Source organism: Malus sylvestris, chromosome 8, assembly GCF_916048215.2.
Source record: "Malus sylvestris chromosome 8, drMalSylv7.2, whole genome shotgun sequence".
Lineage (NCBI taxonomy): Eukaryota > Viridiplantae > Streptophyta > Magnoliopsida > Rosales > Rosaceae > Malus > Malus sylvestris.
Window position 1 is genome coordinate 15961676 of NC_062267.1, and position 22971 is coordinate 15984646.

Below are 22971 nucleotides of genomic sequence, written 5' to 3' on the forward strand. Positions count from 1 at the left end.
CTCATTTATGCATACACGATTGAAGATTGGTGACATATGCATAGGTGGTCTGCAAGAAATCGTCTAGGATGCATGTGGGAATGGTTTATGACAGAACATTGATGTTGAAGTTTGGTTTTTATGGCAGGTATGAGTCACCTTACTAGAGAGGCCTTGCAGAAAGATGCATTCAAGTAAGCATGGAGATACAGGAATAAACGCCTACAGCAAGCCAACACCTCTCAGCCTCAATCTCATTCTCAACCCCAATCTTGATCCTAATCCAATCGTACATTGTTATAAGCTAATTAGCATATGGGTGTAAAGATAATTTTACATTCTGAATTGGGTTTAAGATGGTAGTTTAAGTAATAAATTTGGGTTTAAAGAGATATTAATATTTTAATAAAAAACAATATGGGTGAAGAGAGTAAGTTGGGTGTAGAAAGAGGTTAGATGGGTTCAAATAAAATTTTCCTTTTTCTTATGATCATGTTGTGAAGTCCGTCAGCAATGTTACTTCTTTTTTAACAAACGATATTATTAAACAAAGAAAGAGGGTGGAGTTAGTGTCACAATGAGTAACCATGTTGTGAAGTCCGTCAGCAATGTTAATTAAAATTGTGATTTTCGTTTTCCTTCAGTTAAGTTTAAATGTAAAAAGTCCTTTTAAACTTATTAATTTCGTCAACCAATTATAAATCAACATCGAAAAATAACCAAACTTCCCCACCCCATCTTCTTCATTGTCATCTCTTACAATCTTACCTTCATTACCAACATTGAGGGAGGGTTTACCCGTCGACGCTTTTCCAGCTCTTGTAAGAATTGTATATAACGAATAACGAAACAATTCATATATTGACATTTCGCAGAGGCAACGAAGGGTGCTAACTCGGCCACCCAACCCAGCAGGGTCATATGTCCCGAAGATTTGATAAAAGAAAGGTGCATTAGGGGGCGGGGGAGCTCAAGTGTCACTTCAAACTTAGTTTTTTTTTCTTTTTTTTTTGTTACATATATATATATGTATATATATGGTTCTCATAACTTTACTTTAATATCATTTTACCTCTTAAAACTTAATTGCGTCACACTTTATTCAAAAAATGCTAGGTGTCAAATTCATTTTCATCTCAACTTGTTACGTTTTGTCAAATTCATTAAAAAATGCTAGGTGTCACGTGGCATAAGTGAGGCCATCTACTTGTTGACATGTTTATGACATCATCTCTCCAGCAACTTAAAATATTTTTACCATTTAAAAAATGTCATAAGTGAAAGTAAGGCTGGAAAAAAATCCCAAAAATCATGAACCAAACCAAAAAAATCTCGATTCCAAACCAAAAAAGTTCCAAACCAAAATTTCCGAAATTTTCGGGATGAAATGCTGAACCAATCCCAAAATTTCGGTATGAGATTCAGTAATCTCTACTCAATCTTTCGATAACCCCATACTGAACCGAAAATAAATAATATATATATATATTTTATTATACATTCCAAAAATCTCGTTCTACACTCTAAAAATCTCATTCTGCACTCCAAAAATCTCATTCTACACTCCAAGCCTTCTATATTTGGAAATAAAAATACACTTCTGAGGAGTGTACAATGAGATTTTTTGAGTGTCAATAACACTTCCCTTATTTATATATGTTTTATTATACATTTAATTATTGCTAACTACTAGTAACAATATAACTGGTGTGGTCTAAGGTACTAACCATAGCCCTTTATCGTCACATTTGCCAATATGAACCTCCTACAAATATGTCTATTTCTTCAACACGAAATCAAAAAATTGTATTATTAGTTTTTGAACATATTAGGTTTGTAACTTATTTTTTTGCTTTTGGGTTTGGTACTTATTTTATTTTGGTTGCATGTTAATTTAACTTGGTATGAATGATTACTATATCAATTTGTATGAAATTTGGAAATACCAAACCATCCCGAAATATTTTTGGGATTCCCAAAAATTAGGAATATCGAAATTTTGATTTGGGATTGGTCTTCAAATTTCCGTCCCGAAAATTTTTGGTTTGGAATTCGGGATCCCATACCAAACCACCCTTAAATGGAAGCCGTCAAAATTAAAATGAATGTCTAAAACAATAATTTTAATGTGGCTATAACAATCCTTGTAGGCCGACATTTGTTGGTTATTACAACGACTTGTTGCTTGTAACGTGTAAGTAACCTGCCCATAATTTGGAACTACTTATAATTCATAGAGTAATCAAGTAAAAAAAATTACTTTAAGTTTATTGACATTAAAGATTTTATTGTTGCAGTCCTATTGGATTAGGAATGTGATTGTGTAAATTCTAGTGTATCTAGGGATATCTTTGAATATTCCCTTTAGTAGTTAACATCTTATTAGAGTTGTAATTGTCACAGCCCGTTTCAGGATTTTATATATCGGGGACGTAAAATGACGAAATTACCCTTGACAGGTATTAAGGTAAGATTTGAACTCCTAGTAAGCTTGTGAGTTTGTATATGTGATTTGTGGAAGTTAAAACCCTCAGAATCGTCGTGAAACCCTAACCCCGACAGGGAGAGGTTGCTGCCAGTGGTGCAGGATCATCTAGGCAGTCTAATCAGTCAGGACAGGGACGTACTTCTCAGGGGCGAGGTAACCAAGGCTACAAAGGTCGTGGTGGACGACAGCAAACTCAGGGACGTGTTAATCACATATCACTGCAAGATGCTCAGAACCATCTAGATTGTCACCATTTGAAGCACTTTATGGTAAAGCTTGTCGTACACCATTGTGTTGGTCAGAGGTTGGCGAAAAAGTGTTAGAAGGCCCAAAGATTGTGGATGAGACTACTTAGAATATTCAGGTGATTAAGTCTAACCTGAAAGTGGCCCAGGATCGACAGAAGAGCTTAGCGGATCGACATGCCACTGATAGAATGTATAATGTGGGTGATTTTGTATTTTTGAAATTATCACCTTGGAGAGGTGTGGTGCGATTTGGAAAGAAAGGAAAATTAAGTCCTAGGTACATAGGACCTTATAAGATCACCGAGAGGGTTGGTGAAGTTGCCTACAGGTTGGAATTGCCTCCGGAGTTATCTAAGGTACATAATGTGTTTCATGTCTCGATGCTTCGACATTATGACACACCCCGACCCAGAAATCAGGGCGTGCTGGCCGTCACGTGAGTGTGACGTAACCAAAAGTATGATACGGAAGCAAAGGATATAATAAATACGAAGGAATAAAAAACCAACTACTAACAGTAAAAACCAACTAGCGTGCTAGAGCAAGAAAACTCTGTACCTCAGTGAAGGTTCGCGGTTGTTTCCAATTTTCCACTGCTGCTATCTTTTGAGGATCTACTTGAATTCCTTGTGCCGACACTACATGCCCAAAAAATGCCACTTCATTTAATCAAAACTGACATTTACTAAATTTGGCATACAACTGGTGTTCCCTCAATTTCTTTAATACCAAGTTAAGATGTCGAATATGATCTGCTTTAGACTTAAAGTATACCAGAATATCATCGATAAAAACAATAACAAATTTATCAAGATATTGTTGGAATACCTCATTCATTAACCTTATGAAAGCTGCAGGTGCATTAGTCAATCCAAATGGCATCACCAAAAATTCATAATGTCCGTAACAGGTCCTGAAAGCCGTCTTAGGTACATCTTCATCTTTAATCTTCAACTGATAATAACTAGATCTCAAATCAATCTTAGAGAACACACACGCACCTTTCAGCTGATCAAACAAGTCATCGATGCGAGGCAATGGATAACGGTTTTTAATCGTCACCCGATTCAATTGCCTATAATCGATGCATAATCTCATGGTTCCATCTTTCTTTCTCACAAATAATACCGGAGCTCCCCAAGGTGACGTACTAGGTCGAATGAAACCTTTATCAAGTAATTCTTGTAACTGAATTTTCAACTCTCTCAGTTCAGCTGGAGCCATTCTGTATGGAGTTAAAGATATAGGATCTGTACATGGAAGCAAATCAATGGAAAATTCCACATCTCTATCTGGTGGTAATCCCGGCAAATCATCTGGAAATACATCAGGATAGTGCCTGACTACTCCAACTTCCTCTACACTGCTAGGAACAACATCTTAACACCACATGTGCTAAGTATCCTTGACAACCCTTCGATAATAACTTCTTTGCTCTCATGACAGAAATAACACCATGTCTCACCTTACTTCTTTCACCCACAAAAGTAACCTCTGGTAATCCAGGACGATAAAAGGTAACAGATTTCTCGTAACAATCAATATGGGCACGATTATAATGCAACCAATCTGCTCCTAGAATCACATCAAAATCCACAATATCTAACAGGATAAGATTAGCTGGCATAACTACACCCTCTACCATCACTGGACATCCAAGATAGACACTATCAACATAACATTTATCCCTTATATGCATGGCAAATTCTAAATCAAATCCTAGAGGCGAAGGGTGAGGTTGAGCCATTTGAGCAAACGTATGAGAAATCACAGAATGTGTCGCACCACAATCAATCAAAACTCTAGCAAAATGACCAAGAATATTTAACGTACCCATGATCAAATCTGGATGGTTCTGAGCATCTTGCAGTGATATGTGATTAACACGTCCCTGAGTTTGCTATCGTCCACCACAACCTTTGTTTCCTTGGTTACCTCGCCCCTGAGAAGTACGTCCCTGTCCTAACTGATTAGATTGCTTAGATGATCCTGCACCACTGGCATCAACCTCTCCCTGTTGGGGCTGACCTCCCTGGTGCCACTGAGATCTACTAGCTGGCATGGAAGAATAAGAAGGAAAACCCTCAGGGTCTTGGGAATACCCACTCTGAGAATAAGGATCCAGGGAATACTGATACTGTCCTGGAGCATAAGGAGCAGCATCACCTTGGTAAATGGTAAACATCACCACGACCCGTCTGACCATAACTGCCTGAACCAAAGCTCTGCTGAGTCAGTGCTGGAGGTGGCATAACAGGCTGCTGAGGCCTCTGCTGACTCTGGGGACACTGTGCCGCTCGATGTCTCGTTTGTCCACAAGTGTAGTACACCCCACTATTCCTCCTACACTCTCCATGATGTCTGAAGTTACAACGGCGGCACAACGGAGCACCATATCCACCAGCACCACCACAATCTCTCTGTCTCTGAAATCTGGGCCCGCCAGCAAATCTTCCACCTCTCACTGGGCCTGTGACACTAAATCCACCACTGGAAGAACTCGAACTCGCTCCACTTTTCTTAAAATTCTGTGTCTTACGGGGTCCCTGAGTGGAGATACCCTTGCCTTTATCATCTTTCTTCTGACCATCATTCTTGTCCTCATCATCCTCACTGTCACTAGGAAGGTTGTCGGAATCCTCCATCTGAACCAAGATCTCGAAAAACTCATGATAATCATTGCAAGGAAGTGCACTAGCAAAAGTCCGCCATTTCCTCTTAGTTCCTAGCTTAAAACGGCGAAGCATCTCTACCTGATTACCAGCTGTATCAGGATCATAACGAGACAAGTCTGTAAACTTCCTGTAATACTCATGTGCTGACATATTCTTTTGCTTCAATCGAGTGAACTCCTACTTCTTGCAATCAATGTACTCCGGAGGGACAAATCTTTTCTTAAAATGTTCCTTGAATACTTCCTAATCAGCTGCCATCTCAGGGGACATAAACTGAGTTTGATTTTTCCACCAACCTGCAGGCTCTCGTCCCAAAAACCAAGTAGTGGTCTCAACCCATCTATTAGCAGGAAAATTTCCTTGACTCTGCATCACCTGAAAAGTCATCTCAATATGGTCTAGCCATTTTTCTGCCCCTTCATGACCTTCATTACCCATAAAACGATCCAATTTCAAATTATACATAGTCTCCAGGGGTGTCCTTTGAGGAGGAGGAGGAGGGCGGATTGCATTCTGAAAGGCCTAAGCCATCGCTTCCCCTAGTTGAGTTATATCAGGGAAATTAGGTTAAGAAGCACGGTGTGACTCCCTATGAGGCGGCATAATTCTGACAGAAAACGTCAAAAGATCATTAGAGCATTAACAATTATACAGGACTGCAACCTAGGCTCTGATACCAAATTGACACACCCCGACCCAGAAATCAGGGCGTGCTGGCCGTCACGTGAGTGTGACGTAACCAAAAGATATGTCACACATACACATACCTTAATACCCGTCAAGGGTAATTTCGTCATTTTACGTCCCCGATATATAAAATCCCGGAACGGGCTGTGACAGTAATTCTATTAGGGTAAAGAATTAACATTCCCTACTACTATAAATAAAGCAACAATGGCATGGAATAGAACATACTTCACAATTACACATCTCCCTCTGCTCTCTCTCTATGCCGCACCTCCTCTCTCTTTCTGATCTCCATAATCATTCTTTTTATGATTAATTTATTATTTTATTAAATTGATCAACATGTTATTGAAGGGAAATAATGAGAATTATTTGGGATTTCTAGTGACTAGCATGCATATACAATTAAAATTTATATACATTTGCAATAGAAGCATGTTATCACATAATATCAAAGCTATAGTCATGCAAATCCCCTTCAAGAAGCATAGGTTCATATATGATGCATCTAAGAAAATATTGAAGAACAAAGTGAAGGTATAGTTTTATACCTCTTGATCTAGACTTGAGACCAAGGATGGACCACCTCCAAGCTCTTTGTTCTTGGAACTCCTTGAGTCTAGCCTCCCTCCTAGCTTCCTCCACCTTGAAAGATTTAGAGCTCCTTTCTCCTTTATTCTCCAAAGTAGAAGACCTCTAAAGATTCACACCCACTAGTGTAGTGAGATGGATAATGGAATAACCAAAAGGAGGAGAGATGATTAGCTTTCCCTCCTCTTGGTGGCCGGCTATAAGTGTGTTGAGACAGAGAGACTTGTTTTTCTCTTTTGTGAAAAAGAACACACAAAACCCTAATGAAACTTTTTCATTACACTTTCTTTATAAATGTCAAAGAAGTGAGTGAACAACTTGACTCTCTCTCTCTCTCTTTGGCCAGCCCCCTTTGTGTTGTTTGGGCTTTGGGCTTTTATCAATTCAAGTCATCATATGCTTAAATAAAAGCCCAATGGGTTTGGGCTTAATGGGCCCATATGAACCCGAACTTTTCTTTAAGTCCAAAACGATCTTTCATCGCTTCTATGATTTCTTTAGACTTTCTAATTAATCATAACACTTAATTAATCCAATTAATTTATTCCATCATCCTTTAGTTGTCTCACCACAAGAGTGTTTTGGTGTACAATCATTTTAGGTTCTAATTAGCAAGGCAGTGAGGTGATTGGCACCAATCCAATTGATTTGTATTAATCCAATCACTTAGTGAATTAAAACTTACTTTCAATTCTCCTTCTTCTTTGATGACTACTTATTTAATCATCTATAAGAACTCACAAGCCATGAGTGACATCTAACATATATCATGGCTACCCAAGCTAATGTAGAATTTGTTCGGAGAACCTATTCAGTTGGAATTACAATGTAATTCGATCCTTCTCTAATACAATACTCACAATCACATTACTAGGGTATGGATATTTAATGTTAAACACCTAATGTGATTATATCAAGTTATATGATTCTATTGAGTCGTATAGGAACGCTTTCCATCATTACGCTCGATACTTCGGCCGAAGATTCCTGAATCATATCTTTGAGTATTCATCCTCTCATAACGAGGATTAGAGATCCCTTGTTGATCATTCACATGCCTCTGAGAATAAATCACTGACCCCAACAATGCATAGAACACATCCAAGATGAGATGTGGTCACGTCTCATTATCAAATGATCAGTAACGTATCCCCAAGACAACTATGATGTCTCAGGTCAAAGGATTACTCACATTATTCCAACCAGTAGAGTTACTTGCTTGACATGTGAGTAGACCTCCATGCAAGTACTCTCGTTTGATTGTGTTCAGCGAACTCATTCCCATAATGAGCACCTACATACTTGTCTTAGTGTCACTACACGAATGGCATGAGACTTTCCATCCTTCCCATTGGAAGGGGACATAGTATGTACTGGTCTATGTATTGTCAGTGTCCCTCCAACAATCCTATAACCATGAACCTTTTTGGACATCATGGTTATGTGAAGAAGGTCTCTACAATCTAACATCATTAGATTACTTCTTCCATCGATCCATTGTCCATGGATTCACTTTTTAGGACGTATATCGTTTATTGAGATAGTCCTAATGAGTGACTTTGCCTTTTGATGTATTAGAGTTTTCCATACATATAGACATTGTCCTGAAAGGTTTCTTCCAAAGATTGACTTTCAGGGCATATCTCCAACAGTTATTGATTCAATTTATTTTTTCTTTATTGAACGTGATACAACGCATTGGAGATGCAATTCCGGCTTTCTGAGAATGATCTTCTACAAATTCAAAGGCTCAGTTGTTTTTTGCTAATCAGGTTCTTTTAAAATAAATTAAGATATTTGAAACGATTGTGAAACATGAAAACATTCCTCATGATGCATGAACTCCCTATATTTATATTTTCCTTTCAATTATATATATATATATATATATATATATATATATATATATATTGCATATGTGTTCATATATTTTGTCAATATATATATTTGTTCATTCAATACGCAATTATGCTATTTGGAATTTGTGAGTCAAAGCATCAAAATTAATTTAGAAGCAATTGGGGTTTTTAACCCTAGAAATTCGGAAGAACAAAAAAACAAAATCTGGAATTTTTTTTTTCCGCAGCACCACACCACGCCGTCGAACAGGCTGGCCTACAGCCACGCCACCATAAAACGATGTCATTCGGACGCCATGGACCGACAACCAAGCCTCGACGTCGGTTGAAATTTGCACGGGCTTGAAGCCTACAATCCACCAGCAGGCATGCAAGCCTTGCTGGGCTATGTCATCGCTCTAGCCCACTTCCAGTAAGCTTTGCTTGCTTTGCCACAGTCCAAAACGAAGCCAGCTTGTAGAGCCTTGCCTTGCACACAACAGCCAGAATACCGAATTAGGCTGCGATTTTTTCGAACCCAATGCCCTGTTTTTGGCATTCCTGCTTCATAACCATACTCTTATAATTTTTGGGATGTTATTGATTAACGCTTATCAAGTTATAATTTTATTATCGCTTGGCCCGAAGCCAAAAATTCAAGCTATTATTAACCCGAATGTTATTATTTTTCATCTACAATCAAACCTAGATGGTTACAATCTATTGAATTAATTAAAGTGACCAGTAGTCCATTAATCTGACAATTAATCCAAAATTATTGGCCTGAAGTTCACTTTTTGGCAATTAACAATTCAATAAATTATTTCCTTTCTTTGAATTGTTGACTCACTTTTGTAGTCCTGAAGCACTCACACTTAAGTTCCTGAAGCAACCCAAATCCACTACACTTAGTTGTATATTGTATTCTATGTTCTTGTCGGAACCTCTCTTTTATGAACTAAATGTTCATTAACTAAATTGAACCTGAATTTTCAAATTTAGTGCCTTTGAAGCCCGAAGTTTTCATAAAACAATACACCCATGAAAACCCGACATTTTTCATGTAAACCATGTTTTAGAACTTGAATGTTCTAACTTTAATGCTTATGGATATCTTATTTCCATAGCACCAATCACAATCTTGTTCCCTCCACTCAGTGGATTGTCGAACCATAACAAGTTCGATTTCATTGATTTGGATGTTTCTTGATCGAAACCACTTTATGTGGGTACGAGACGTGAATCTCCGCTTGACTATCAAGTAGCTGAGAAACCATTGAAGCCAACGATGACATGGAAGAGCTGAATAAGCCTTCGACATGATCTTCATTCGAAGACTTATGCCTGAAGCATTACCCACATAAGTAACTCCCGAACAAGGATTCCATGACTCTTTGGCTTGCTTCTATGGACCATCTAATCATGAAAGACATTGCCTAATGCACACCATGATTACGCTCATGAATGAGTACAATTTTGAAGTTTATAAATCCAATCGAATTTTTTACTAAAGAATACTTTTATCGCCCTTCCATGTTGCTAACTCGCTCATGAAGCAGTAGTGTAGAAATTGAAAGTTTACTAAATTCTCAGATCAGATTACTACCACAAACGTGAAAAAAAGGTATAGACCCAGCTTCGGCTGGAGTCTACCGAACAGCATAGACCCAATTCGGCTGGAATCTACCAAATGACTTAACCGAGTTCGGTCAAAGCCTACCGAATGGTGGTGCCCTACTTTGGCAGGGATGCACCAAAGGGCATGCTCTGCTTCGGAAGAGATGCACCGAACAGTATTGCTCTACTTCAGCAAAGGCCTACTGAACAGACCTTTTCAGCTTCGGCTGGATGCTACCGAACCCAAGTTTGGGTCTGTCTCTCTCATGATCCAATTTTTAGTTTTTTTTTTTTTTTTTTTTTTTTACTACATATGATAGAATCAAGGTCTACCAATGTGTGGCATCACGCTTGAAGCATGACCCTTGGTGCCTAAGACCTAAAACTTCAAGAATAAGGGATAATATTTCCAAACCTTAACCCTGCAAAATCTACTTCCATCTCGATGGAACAGATCATTGGTTGTGCACCTATTTGTATATCTACAAATGTCATTAAGGAGTACCATTCTTGTAGTCAATATGTGAAACTAATTTTGCTCCACCGAACACCTTTGGAAGAGCATAATTTTGACATGGATGGCCTTTTCGGCCGAATCCCCTTAATAAACCATTTACTTTGTGAACATTTTTCTATGTTCTTGGATTCACATTTGGTGTTTGTTTTAGTTATGGATAATCTTATTGATATTGTCCTTGAATATGAGTTAATTGAATCATGTTTCTTAAAACATGTGACCAAATTCAATTAAACATGTGATTAGGTATGAATGTGGGAAAGTTAGTTGTCTGGATGAATGCAATACTATGCACAATAACTTTATGCCTAAATCATATCTCTAGCAACAACTTCAGGTCTATCCAACCGGATTAAGAGCATTGGCATGCTCCTCGTTGTATGAATGGTACTAAATTATCATGTCAAATACCTTATATTCTCCTCATTCCAGAAGAACATCGTTGAGTTTTAACGATATTCGAGATGACAATGATCATGAATGAAACCACTGAAGAAAATAAAGTGGAATATCTTTGCACCACCTCCACAAATAAGCCTGAAGTTTTGCTTTGGTGCCAATGGGTTGTCTCCCAACTGAAAACACACCACACGTGGCCGACCTGGAGCCGGGTGATTCAAACAATTTACTTGTTTTGGCACGACCTTTTAGGACATTTAGGTTGAACAATGATGTCACGATGCATCTCCTTACCCGAAGTAAGGACCTTGTGCCTACAAACACACTATATCCCTCGCAAAGATACGATATGACTCTTTTTTCACAGTGGATTCAAGGGAATATATATGGACTAATCCAACCAAAATGCAGACCATATAAATACTTATGGTTTTGGTTGATGAATCGACAAATTGGTTACATGTTTGTCCACACACATTGCTGCTAAACCTCCTGGTTGATTTTAAGAGTTCACCACCTTACTGGTGTGGTAGAAACTAACACACAAATTAAACCCTATATATTATGCAATTGTAGTACGAGTAAGTAGGGATCGTTCTATTCCGGGGATTAGAAGGGATGCTAATCAACACAAATTAAACTTATAAAACTGAAAACTAAGTTAAACTAACATCAAAACAATGACTGGGGGGATTTTGGACGAATTTAATGAAAACAAAAGTAAATGGCAGCAATTGAATTAAGTTTTGAATGAAATATGGATGAAATGATAGCTAAAGGATTACCACACATGAATCATATGCATACAAATCAATTTCCAGTTATTCTTCCTATAAACCAGGAATGACAATGCCCTAAATTAATTGTGAACAACACTAATTAACTCTTAGACTGTCCTAAGTTCATTGAATTGGACTCAGCGACGCAACCAAATTATTCTTCTCAAGTTCCCTAACTATGAAAAGCATGACAGAAATACATCTCAAAAATCATTAAGTTCTATGAAAATCTTAAGCATTGACAAAGCATTCGTAACTATGAAAAGTATGATAATCCTGCCAAGAACTTACTTAACTCAATCATGACTAGTGACTTTTACTACTTACAAATATAAGTTCATAACGATTAGGTGAAATTCTCTTATATTCTAGTATCAAATCCCTGTGCAAATTAAGTATGCATCCTTAATAAACATAGAAGAACATGTTTTCTATAAAGCAGATATGTAAATCGCATTCATGTTTTATGAAACAATAACTGGATGTAATCAATTTATATTAAACATATGATCATGGCTTCGAATTCATCTCTATCTAAAATGAAACTTAGTTACACATGTTCATCATAACTGAAAAGCAATCTAAAATAAACATTGAAACTTAAAACAAAGTGAAAAAGAACTCTAAAAATTCTAGCAACTTCAATGGATGAATGGTAGGCGCGGCACACTAAAACGTTGCAAGAATTTCATTTATATAGGGACCGAACGGCTAAATCCAAGGAGCATAAGGTTTTGGCGTTTTGAATTATTTTAGGACTCTAAGAGATAGGTAGAAAGTGTTGGAATGTGATTAGGATTCTTCCTTGCAGCTAGAGATAAGATAAGATAATGTAGGATAAGATAATATAAGATAGGATAAGATAAGGTTTCTCTCCAACTACGAATCCTCTTTCTTGTGTAATTCCTTGTCTTTCAAGCCTCAACCTTAATTTTTCCAGATTTGAGCACATGTCTAACACCTTTTAAACACCTAAAACGTCTAGCCCATATGCTACCCACACCTGCTATCCAATTCAAATCCAAAACTGCTCCAAATTGCTCCATAGATTTTAGCTATCCTTACTCTCAAGCTTATACTTAACCGCAGTAACCACTCACTAGCTCGCATTTAATCAATTAAAACAACATTTGAAAGTAGTAACATGCCTGAGAGAATTCACTCAATTCCTCACCGGATATACTCTTTATTTCACACAAATTTTCTGACTACACTCTTTATACTAAGTATATGTGAGAAGATTGATGTAAACATGTAGACTAGCACTCACATATGTTATAACAAAGAAGGCATTTTCTGGAATTATTAATACAAACATGTATATGATCTCATGAAAGGAATGCCACTACTTAGAAACGAGAACCAAGGATTCCATATGCTCGTACCAATTTCAAACTCCACATATTAAAACACATAACAATCAAGATAAAAGTCTATGGGTTGTAATGGGGCTAAGGTATTGGCTAACAAAGAAAGGTTAAGGATAAAAAAGGTTCTTAAAGTGATAGTAAGCAAAGTAATGAAATCAACACTTAGAATTCAAATTTTTGATTGAAGCACCTAACTATAAACACAAAGGGGGAGATTCTTACAAACTTTAGTGTCAGATAAGCTCGAATGGAAGACTTAAAATAGCTCCTAAAGCATAATCTGAAACATAGCACATAAGCTCGAATGAAAGACTCCAATATGGTAGGACAATGATAGGAGATGAAGTTAACGTCTATTTGAGGTGATTGAATGCCTTCTCACATTCGTCATCAAACACAAACGACATATCCTTTTGTAGAAGTCGGCATAAGGGTGTTGAAATCTTTGAGAAATCTTTGATAAATCATTTATAGAATCCTGCATGTCTAAGAAAAAAATGAACCTCTCTCATCTATTTTAGATTTATCAACTTCGATTCCCTTTTCTGAAACTATACGACCTAAAATGATGCCTTGTTTTACCATAAAGTGATATTTTTCCCAGTTTAAAACAAGGTTAGTTTCGATGCAACGTTTCAATATCAAAGTGAGATTAGTTAGACAATCATCAAATGAATCACAAAAGACACTAAAATCATCTATGAAAACTTCAATAATCTTCTCAAAAAAATCTGAAAAGATACTTACCATGCATCTTCAAAAGGTGGCTGGTGCATTACATAAATCAAATGGCATTCAAAAATAAGCAAAAGTACCAAATGGACAAGTAAAAGTAGTTTTTTCTTGATCATCTGGAGCTATAACAATCTGATTATATCCTGAATAACCATCAAGAAAGAAATAAAAATAATGACCAGCCAACCTTTCAAGCTTTTTATCAATGAATGGTAGAGGAAAGTGGTCTTTCCTTATGGTGGCATTGAGCTTCCTATAGTCAATGCAAACTCTCCAACCTATTTGGATACGAGTGGGTACAAGTTCATTCCCTGCATTATTTACCACAATGCCTCCAAATTTCTTTGGTACTGCTTCAACCAGTGAAACCCAATAACTATCCAAAATTGGATAAATGACTCCACAATCAAGAAGGTAAATGATCTCATTTTTAACAACTTCCATCATTGGAAGGTTGAGTCGGCATTCAGCCTCTCGAGTTGGTTAGCTCCATCCTCTAGAAGTATGTGATGCATGTGGGTTGTATGAGGAAGCTTACCAATATGTTGTGGCAAATTGGAAATGGAAATTGGAAGAGGAGGCTTACCAATATGTTAGTAGAAATGGAAATTGGAATTGGAAGATGAGGCTTACCAATATGTTGTCGCAAAGACTCAAGGGTAGCCATAATATCAAAAATTTATGCATGATTAGGCTAGGCCATATTGGTTTTGACTCCAATTCCTTCGGCAATGGTTGTCTCAAGTGCATCACTATTTAAGAATTCAAGATATTTCTGTGCCAAGGAATCAAATACATCAATAAAAAAAAACAAGAATGATCATCAATAAGATACCTCATAACCTCAGAAATATTAAAGTCAATGATATCGCCATCAAATTCCATTGTTAACGTCCCCTTGAACACATTTATCTTGGTTCAGGCTGTTTTCATGAAAGGTCTTCCAAATAATATTGGCAATGGTGTAGAGTGGGCTGAATCCTCCATCTCAAACACATAAAAATCTACTGGAAAGATTAAGTGGTTAACCTGCACCAAAACATTTTCCAAAACTCTTTTCGGGTATGCATTTGATCGATCAGCTAATTGAATAGTACCACCATAGTTTTTAAGCTCTCCTAGATTCATAGATGCATAAATGGAATAGGACATGACATTAATAGGAGCACCTAAATCTAACATGGCATGTTAAAACTTGGTATTACCAATAACACAAAGGATCGTGAAACTACCTGGATCTTTGCATTTAGGTGGCATCTTTCGTTGCAAAACTACAGAGACATTTTCACTTACGAGTACCACTTCCTTTTCCGAGGTTCGTTTTCTTGTTGTACAAAGCTCTTTCAAAAATTTAGCATACTTTGGAACTTGCTTTATTGCATCAAGAAGCGGGATATTAACTTGTACCTTTTTGAAGGTTTCTAAGATGTCTTTTTCACTTTCTTCTTTATTAGATTGCATAAACCTGCGAGGAAAATGTACATTTGGTGGAATGAGGGTTAGATAGGATTGAATTTGGACCAACCTTACCTGAATTGGGTGGCATAGGGGCTTTAAAAGGCTATGACAAGGTTTGTTCCTTCCTTGGCATGGCCTTGCCTTCCTTCTCTACTTCGGGCAACAACTGTTGTCATCTTTCTGGCTTCGTTTGGACATTTTTAGTTCAGTTCCAACCTCCTTACCACTTCTCAGAGTGATAGCTTTAGCAGTTTCAAAACTTCTCTTCAAATTTACAATGATTGAACTCGGAAGTTTGCCTTGTTCTCTAAATTGTCCCATGAGTTCTGATATCTGTCCAATTTGATTCTTCATGTCCCCCATCTCTTTAGCTTGGTTTTGTAAACCCTGAGTCAAAGAAGTTAGTGTTTGAAGAATTTTATCATAATTCATTGATAAACTTAAATTTGGCTGGGAAGGTTGTGGGGGGTGGCTGTGGTGATGCAAATGGCCTTTGATAGAGCCTTAATGGTGGTTGTCTATATCCGCCTTGTTGTTGAGTTTGTTGAGGTTCCCTCCACTTCATATTTGGATAACCTCTCGATCCCGGATTGTAGATGTTGGGAAATGGGTCACTCTTTGGTTAATTTTGGCCTTGATAACCTATGGCATTGGCATTTTCCCATCCATCTTTCTCTATTAATTGAGGACATTGATCAATAGGATGTCCTTGCATAGAGCACACACCACATGCAGCTACACTTTGTACCTTGGACCCTTCGACAACATGTGATATAAGAGTAGAGAGATTAGCTATTTAAGATTGAAGTTCTCAAATAGCACTTACCTCATTAACTTGAATTAGGCGTGCATGTTCTCTTTCTTCAACTCCTTCATATTGTTGTGCATTCAAGGCACGATTTGCTATTAAAATCTTCGCAGCAACTGGGGTTTTATCAACTAAAACATCTCCAGCTGAAGCATTAAGCATTTGTCTCTGAAGTGGAAGTAGTCCTTCCTAAAAATATTGAATTAAAAGCTCCTCCTTCATTTTGATGTTGTGGACATGATGCAAGTAAAGTCTTGAAATGCTCATAATACACTGGAAATGATTCCCCAGGGCCTTGTTGAATTCCACTAATTTTCTTTCTCAAAAGAATGACTCTTAAAGTTGGGAAGAATTTCTCTAAGAATGCTTTCTTCATGTTTTCCCAAGAAGTGACGGTTTCAGGTGCTAATTCAAAGAGCCAATCTTTAGCCTTTTCCAAAAGAGAGAATGGAAAGGCTTTCATCTTTAAAATATTCCCATCCACATTAATTGGTGTCATGCTGAAGCACACCACTTCAAATTCCTTAAGATACTTGTTCGGATCTTCCATAGACAGCCCATGGCATTTGGGAATGTGATGCAGCAAACTAGACTTCAATTTAAACTCATCGATTTTGCCTTGAACTACCCTAAGGTATTGAATGCAAAGTTGAACAACAGTGTCCAATCCCGAGCCTGAAAGTTCCTTGATTGTTCAATTGTCAACAGCCATGTCTTGTTCCTCTTCCAATTTCCTTTTAGTTTCAGCTTCCAATTCAGATTCAGACTAGAATTAGGTGGATTGAATTTTGGCTGCTTCTTATTCCTTCTCAAAGTTTGTTCAAAATTGTCATCAAATTCTAATATATTCTCACGAATAGGTTGAGAACTTCGAGTCATAAACTAGTACCTAAAACAAAAGAAAACAAAATAAAATTAGACACAAAAGAAAAGACATGAACAAAAACAAAGGGGAAGATTAGCAATTTTGCTAAATCCTGGTAACGGCACCAAAATTTGGTGTGGTAGAAACTAACACACAAATTAAACCCTATATGTTATGCAATCATAGCACGAGTAAGTAGGGATCGTTCTATTTCGGGGAATAGAAGGGATGCTAATCAACACAAATTAAACTTATAAAACTGAAAACTAAGTTAAACTAACATCAAAACAATGACTGGAGGGATTTTGGACGAATTTAATGAAAACAAAAGTAAATGGTAGTAAGTGAATTAAGTTTTGAATAAAATATGGATGAAATGATAGCTAAAGGATTCTTCTCCACACATGAATCATATGCATACAAATCGATTTCTAGTTATTCTTCATATAAACCATGAATGACAATACCCCAAATTAGATGTGAACAACACTAATTAACTCTCAGACTTTCCTAAGTTCATTGAATTGGACTCAGCGACGCAACCAAATTATTCTTCTCAAGTTCCCTAACTATGAAAAGCATGATAGAATTACATCTCAAAGATCATTAAGTTCTGTGAAAATCATAAGCATTGATAAAGCATTCTTAACTATGAAAAGCATGATAATCCTGCCAAGAACTTACTTAACTCAATCATGACTAGTGACTTTTACTACTTACAAATATAAGTTCATAACGATTAGGTGAAATTCTCTTATATTCTAGCATCAAATCCCTGCATGCAAACTAAGTATACATCCTTAATAAACATACAAGAATAAGTTTCTATAAAGGAGATAAGTAAATTGCATTCATGTTTTATGAAACAATAACTAGATGTAATCAATTTATATAAAACATATGATCATGGCTTCGAATTCACCTCTAGCTAAAATGAAACTTAGTTACATATGTTCATCATAACTGAAAAGCAATCTAAAATAAACATTGAAACTTAAAACAAAGAGAGAAAGAACTCTGAAAATTCTAGCAACTTCAATGAATGAATGGTAGGCGCGGCACACTAAAATTTTGCAGAAATTTCATATATATAGGGAAGGAATGGCTGAATCCAATGAGGAAAAGGTTTTGGTGTTTTGAATTATTTTAGGACTCTAAGAAATAGGTAGAAAGAGTTGGAATGTGATTAGGATTCTTCCTTGCAATTGGAGATAAGATAAGATAAGATAATGTAAGATAAGATAGGATACGATATGATAAGATAATGTTTCTCTCCAACTAGGATTCCTCTTTCTTGTGTGATTCCTTGCCTTCCAAGCCTCAACTTTAATTTCTCCATATTTTAGTAGATGGCTAACACCTTTTAAACACCAAAAACGTCCAGCCCATATACTACCCATAACTGTTATCCAATCCAAGTCCAAAATTGCTCCAAATTGCTCCATTTTGCCAGTAATTGTCATCTTTACCAACTGGACCTACAATAATACGAAAATAACTTGAATTACTACAATAAATGGAAATTAACTAAGTCAATGTAAAGAAATAAGATAACAAAGTTGCATAAATATCTTACTTATCCCTTCAAGTTTGGGAGACTGGATAATGTTGGAGAGTTTATGTCGACGATTTTTTCAATAAAGTATTACTTGTCTTTTAGGTTTATAATTGAACATCGAATTCCTATGTTCACCCCAAAAAGCCTTGCATAGTGATCATAAAGTGCAATTTAAATGATCACCCAGACTTTGGTGAACGTACCAAGTTTTCAATTTCTGCTTAGGGCTATGCAATCTTATACGCAACTATGTTGGTCCACCTTGAGGCCTATTGCCACACAACCATTTCGACGTTATAGTTTATTATTGGGTAAGAACCAGACATTTCGTATTAATGCATTTGGGTGTGTATTCCATGTGCCAAGTTGCGCCGCCGCAAAGTACCAATATGGGTCCTTGAAAGAAAGATGTGAATCTTTGTCGATTATGATTCTCCTTCACACTAGCACTCTTAGAGCCCTTGCATGCGATCTATTTACTGCTCATTTGCAGATTGTCACTTCAATGAAACAGTCTTCCCGCCGTTAGAAGGAGATAAGAACGTCAACGTTTCTGTAGAACGGCACAAATTTTCAAGGACGTTGCCTACTATGTCTTATCTCGATCCTTGTACCACACAAGTGTGATGAATTCTAGCTTTCAAAATGTTACTCCAAATGCATTCCTCTGATCTAGCTAAAGTGACGAGATCAAATACCAGCTGCAAATATGCCTGCAAGGATATACATACTTAACGGATGTCTAGTCAACATCCTCGAAGGATGTGCCACCCTTGTTGGACGGTCTGGTACACCGACAGATAGCTAATCAATCTCATTTTGGCCTGAAGCACATGATTCACTTCCCTAGAAGAGGAAGACATGGCACAACATTGAATCTATACTCGATCACTGTCTCAAATCATTTCCATCTCATGAGATTAATTCGGATTACTCCCAAGACTTGAAGTTCTTGGTCCAGTGTACTAGTTTAGATGAGATAATGGAATTGAAATGAGATTATCATCGATGATGCTTTCATTTATATGGTAACTACCGACATAATTGAAAAGCAATGATATCGAGCTGTGTTTCGCTGATTAAGTGACAATGTAGAACTGATTGGACAACCAAAATTACAATCCAGGTTAAATTCCTTACCAAAGTGTGTTTTGGACCTATCATTCCTATACAGCCCAAGATAACTCTGTTGTGTTACAAGTGGGAAAGGAAGCGTAATGAGATGAATGAAATAGTGTGATATGATGAATGTCTTACAGCGCAAGGTTTCTCTTAAACGCCCTGTGATTGATAGCAGTATTACGAATGTTGTTATGGGGATTTTGATAAGGAGATTTACGTGTAAGTTCCCGAATTATATAGACTGACTCAAGTAGTTCCAAACCATGGAACACCCTCTCAACTTGTTTGAGGTGATTGAAGCAATCTGACAGATGTGGTATACCCGTCTAAGTGATTATTTGATCGGTTAGGGATAAGAATTTTACCTTTGCGTGTTAAACTATGAAGTCTTATTCCGAATTGCTAGAGTTACAGTTTATGTCGTTGACATGAATCTCACTAAGGCTTTGGAAGTGCTCGAGAAAATTACCTCGCACCTGAAGATGGAATTTGAGATGATGGATCTTGGGAAAACTCGTTTATGCCTTGAACCGAAGTTCAAGCGTTATGCTGATGGTATGTTGGTCTACCAGTCAAACTACACCCCGAAGGTGTTACCTTTTGAGTTTACCTATGATCTTCTAATGCTATATGCAAATGAGACATTTGAAAAGGTTATGGAATCTAAAGTTCCACATTGAAGTTCAACTTTGCGCGTTGTTGTACTTAGCTCATTGCGTTAGATAGGACATCTCATTCATTGTTGATCTATTAGTAAAGATGCAGCATCTCGCCTACACGCAGCCACTAAATTGGTATTAAAGACGTTTTTTCACTACCTTAAAGGTACTACGAATTTGGGCTTATCGCAACGCATCCCTAGTGGATTCGACCCCCTGATCCTTGGAATAATGCTTGCCTTGTTTGTTATGCTGAAGCTGGTTACTTATCAAACCCGCACAAGGCAGATCCTTGAATGGTTATGTATTGACTTTTAGGGATATCGCAATATCTTGGAGGTCCACGATATGAATTTAGTTGTGAAATCTTCGAATCATTCCAATACTCACCTCACTTCACTATGCCACAAGTAAGACATGGTTAGAAGTTCTTGTTAAGCATATTCGAAGTACTTGTTATTTTCATCCATCGTTAAGTCCCAATAATGAACCATGAAAACTATGCTACATGTATCCACCCAACCAAGACATGATACATCAATGAAGTCAACACCAAGACATGTCTACACCACATCAGCAAAGCATCAGGAGATTGAAGTCATGCAAGCTGATCCTAAACAACCTTGTCGACCTCTACACAACGTCACTGCCGAAGTCAACCTTTCAGAAGCTTGTCCAAGGAATTGGTATGCCTAACTATTCATATATGCAGTGCTTGTAGTTCTCATTTGAAAGTTCTGTCAAACTCAGAGGTAGTATCTAGAAGTATACTCACTTGATCTAATATACTTTTTTCCTTACGATTAGGAGCATTTTCCCACTAGGTTTTTGCTACCTAACTAGGTTTTGACGAGACACCGATCTTAGGTTAATCATGCCCTTGTGAGCTATTCTACTTATGTCCAAAAGACATATAGTTTTGACTTAATGCAACTTCTCAATTTTCTCCTTAGCCTATGGGTTTTTCTCCCACCTTGGGTTTTACCATAGCGAGGTTTTGTGAGTTTTACCTTTTATGCATTCTTCCATTGATTTGAGACTCGCATTCACTCATTGTGCCAAGGAATTCATCAACTATACTTACTTCATCATTGAAGACCTAATGCGCCATTTGTTTGAGTATTTACACACTCAAGAGGGAGTGTTGCAGTCCTATTAGATTAGGAATGTAATTATGTAAATCCTAGTGTATCTCGAGATGTCTTTGAATATTCCCTTTAGTAGTTAATATCCTATTAGAGTTGTAATTCTATTAGGGTAAGAAATTAACCTTCCCTACTAACATAAATATAAGGCAAAATGGGGTGGAATAGAACACACCTCACAATTACACATCTCTCTCTTCTCTCTCTATGCCGCATCCTCTCTCTCTTTATGGTCTCCATAATTGTTCAATAAATTATGCCTACAACACTTATCATATTATTTGACAATAATCGTTTATCTTTTATTGCATGTAAACTTTTGATGTCCTTCAAGAAAAGAAAACGAACATTGAATGGATAAATGTCATTAAACTTTCATTGACGCTAAGGTCATCTCCAACCAAGCTGGCCATAGAGCTATAGGCCAAAGGATAGCCCATTTTGACATAAAACTCATCTCCAATAGAGGTATGGGCAAAAAAAATTTGGGCCTCACTGGGTCAAAATCCAACCATATGACCAGCACATTGGCCATTCTTTAGCCAACGACTAGCCTCTTCAGTTAGGCCCAACTGAAATATTTTTTTTAAGACAAAATTTAAAAATTCTAATATTTTTTTCCTATGAATACATAAGACATTTCTCACATCCTTTCACCATTCAATACTATCTTACCTCATTTTATTTCAATTCTTCACATTCTATTCACTTCAAATACTCTTTTCATACAAACCCCTCTCTTATCTTTTCCAATAATCTTTCCAATAATTTTTTCAATAATTTTCTAATGGCCACATCTTCAAGTAGCACTCAAAACATGTCTAGAGGCTTATTAATTTAACGACAAGTGGCACTCAAAATATGTCTAGAAACTTTATTTTAATTTGATAGTTTAATTTAATTAACCTATAAAATTAAAGAACAAATTAAAATAATAAATTATTGAGGGGGCTAAAAAGTAGCCCCTTTCGGTTAAAATAATAAATTATTGATTCCAAGTAGTAAGCTGAAGTTATAAGCCTTATCATCGTACAGACACACTCTAGATTTAACTTTCTTCAATGCTTTACTCGATTATCGTTGCCATTGAATATTTGACAAATTTCTTTTAACTTCAAATCTTCCAAGCTCGTATTTAGGTCTTCCACAATTAATAGTTCAAGTGAGTGTGATACTTATATAAACAAATTAGGTAGTATGAGTTTGATGCCTATCACACTATTGTTACATTAGTGTGAGTTCAATAATTGTGAGAGTCGTACTTTAGAACCTATTAGTTTATAAATATTATACTATTGAGTTCAATAAATGAATATTACATTCAAAATTTTAAGTCGACTATAGAAGTACAATTCTATAAAAGTTCAATAATTTTTATAACCCAGGTCGGAGGGATCACCCAAATATGAAGTGGGGAGGAAATCAGCAGCAAC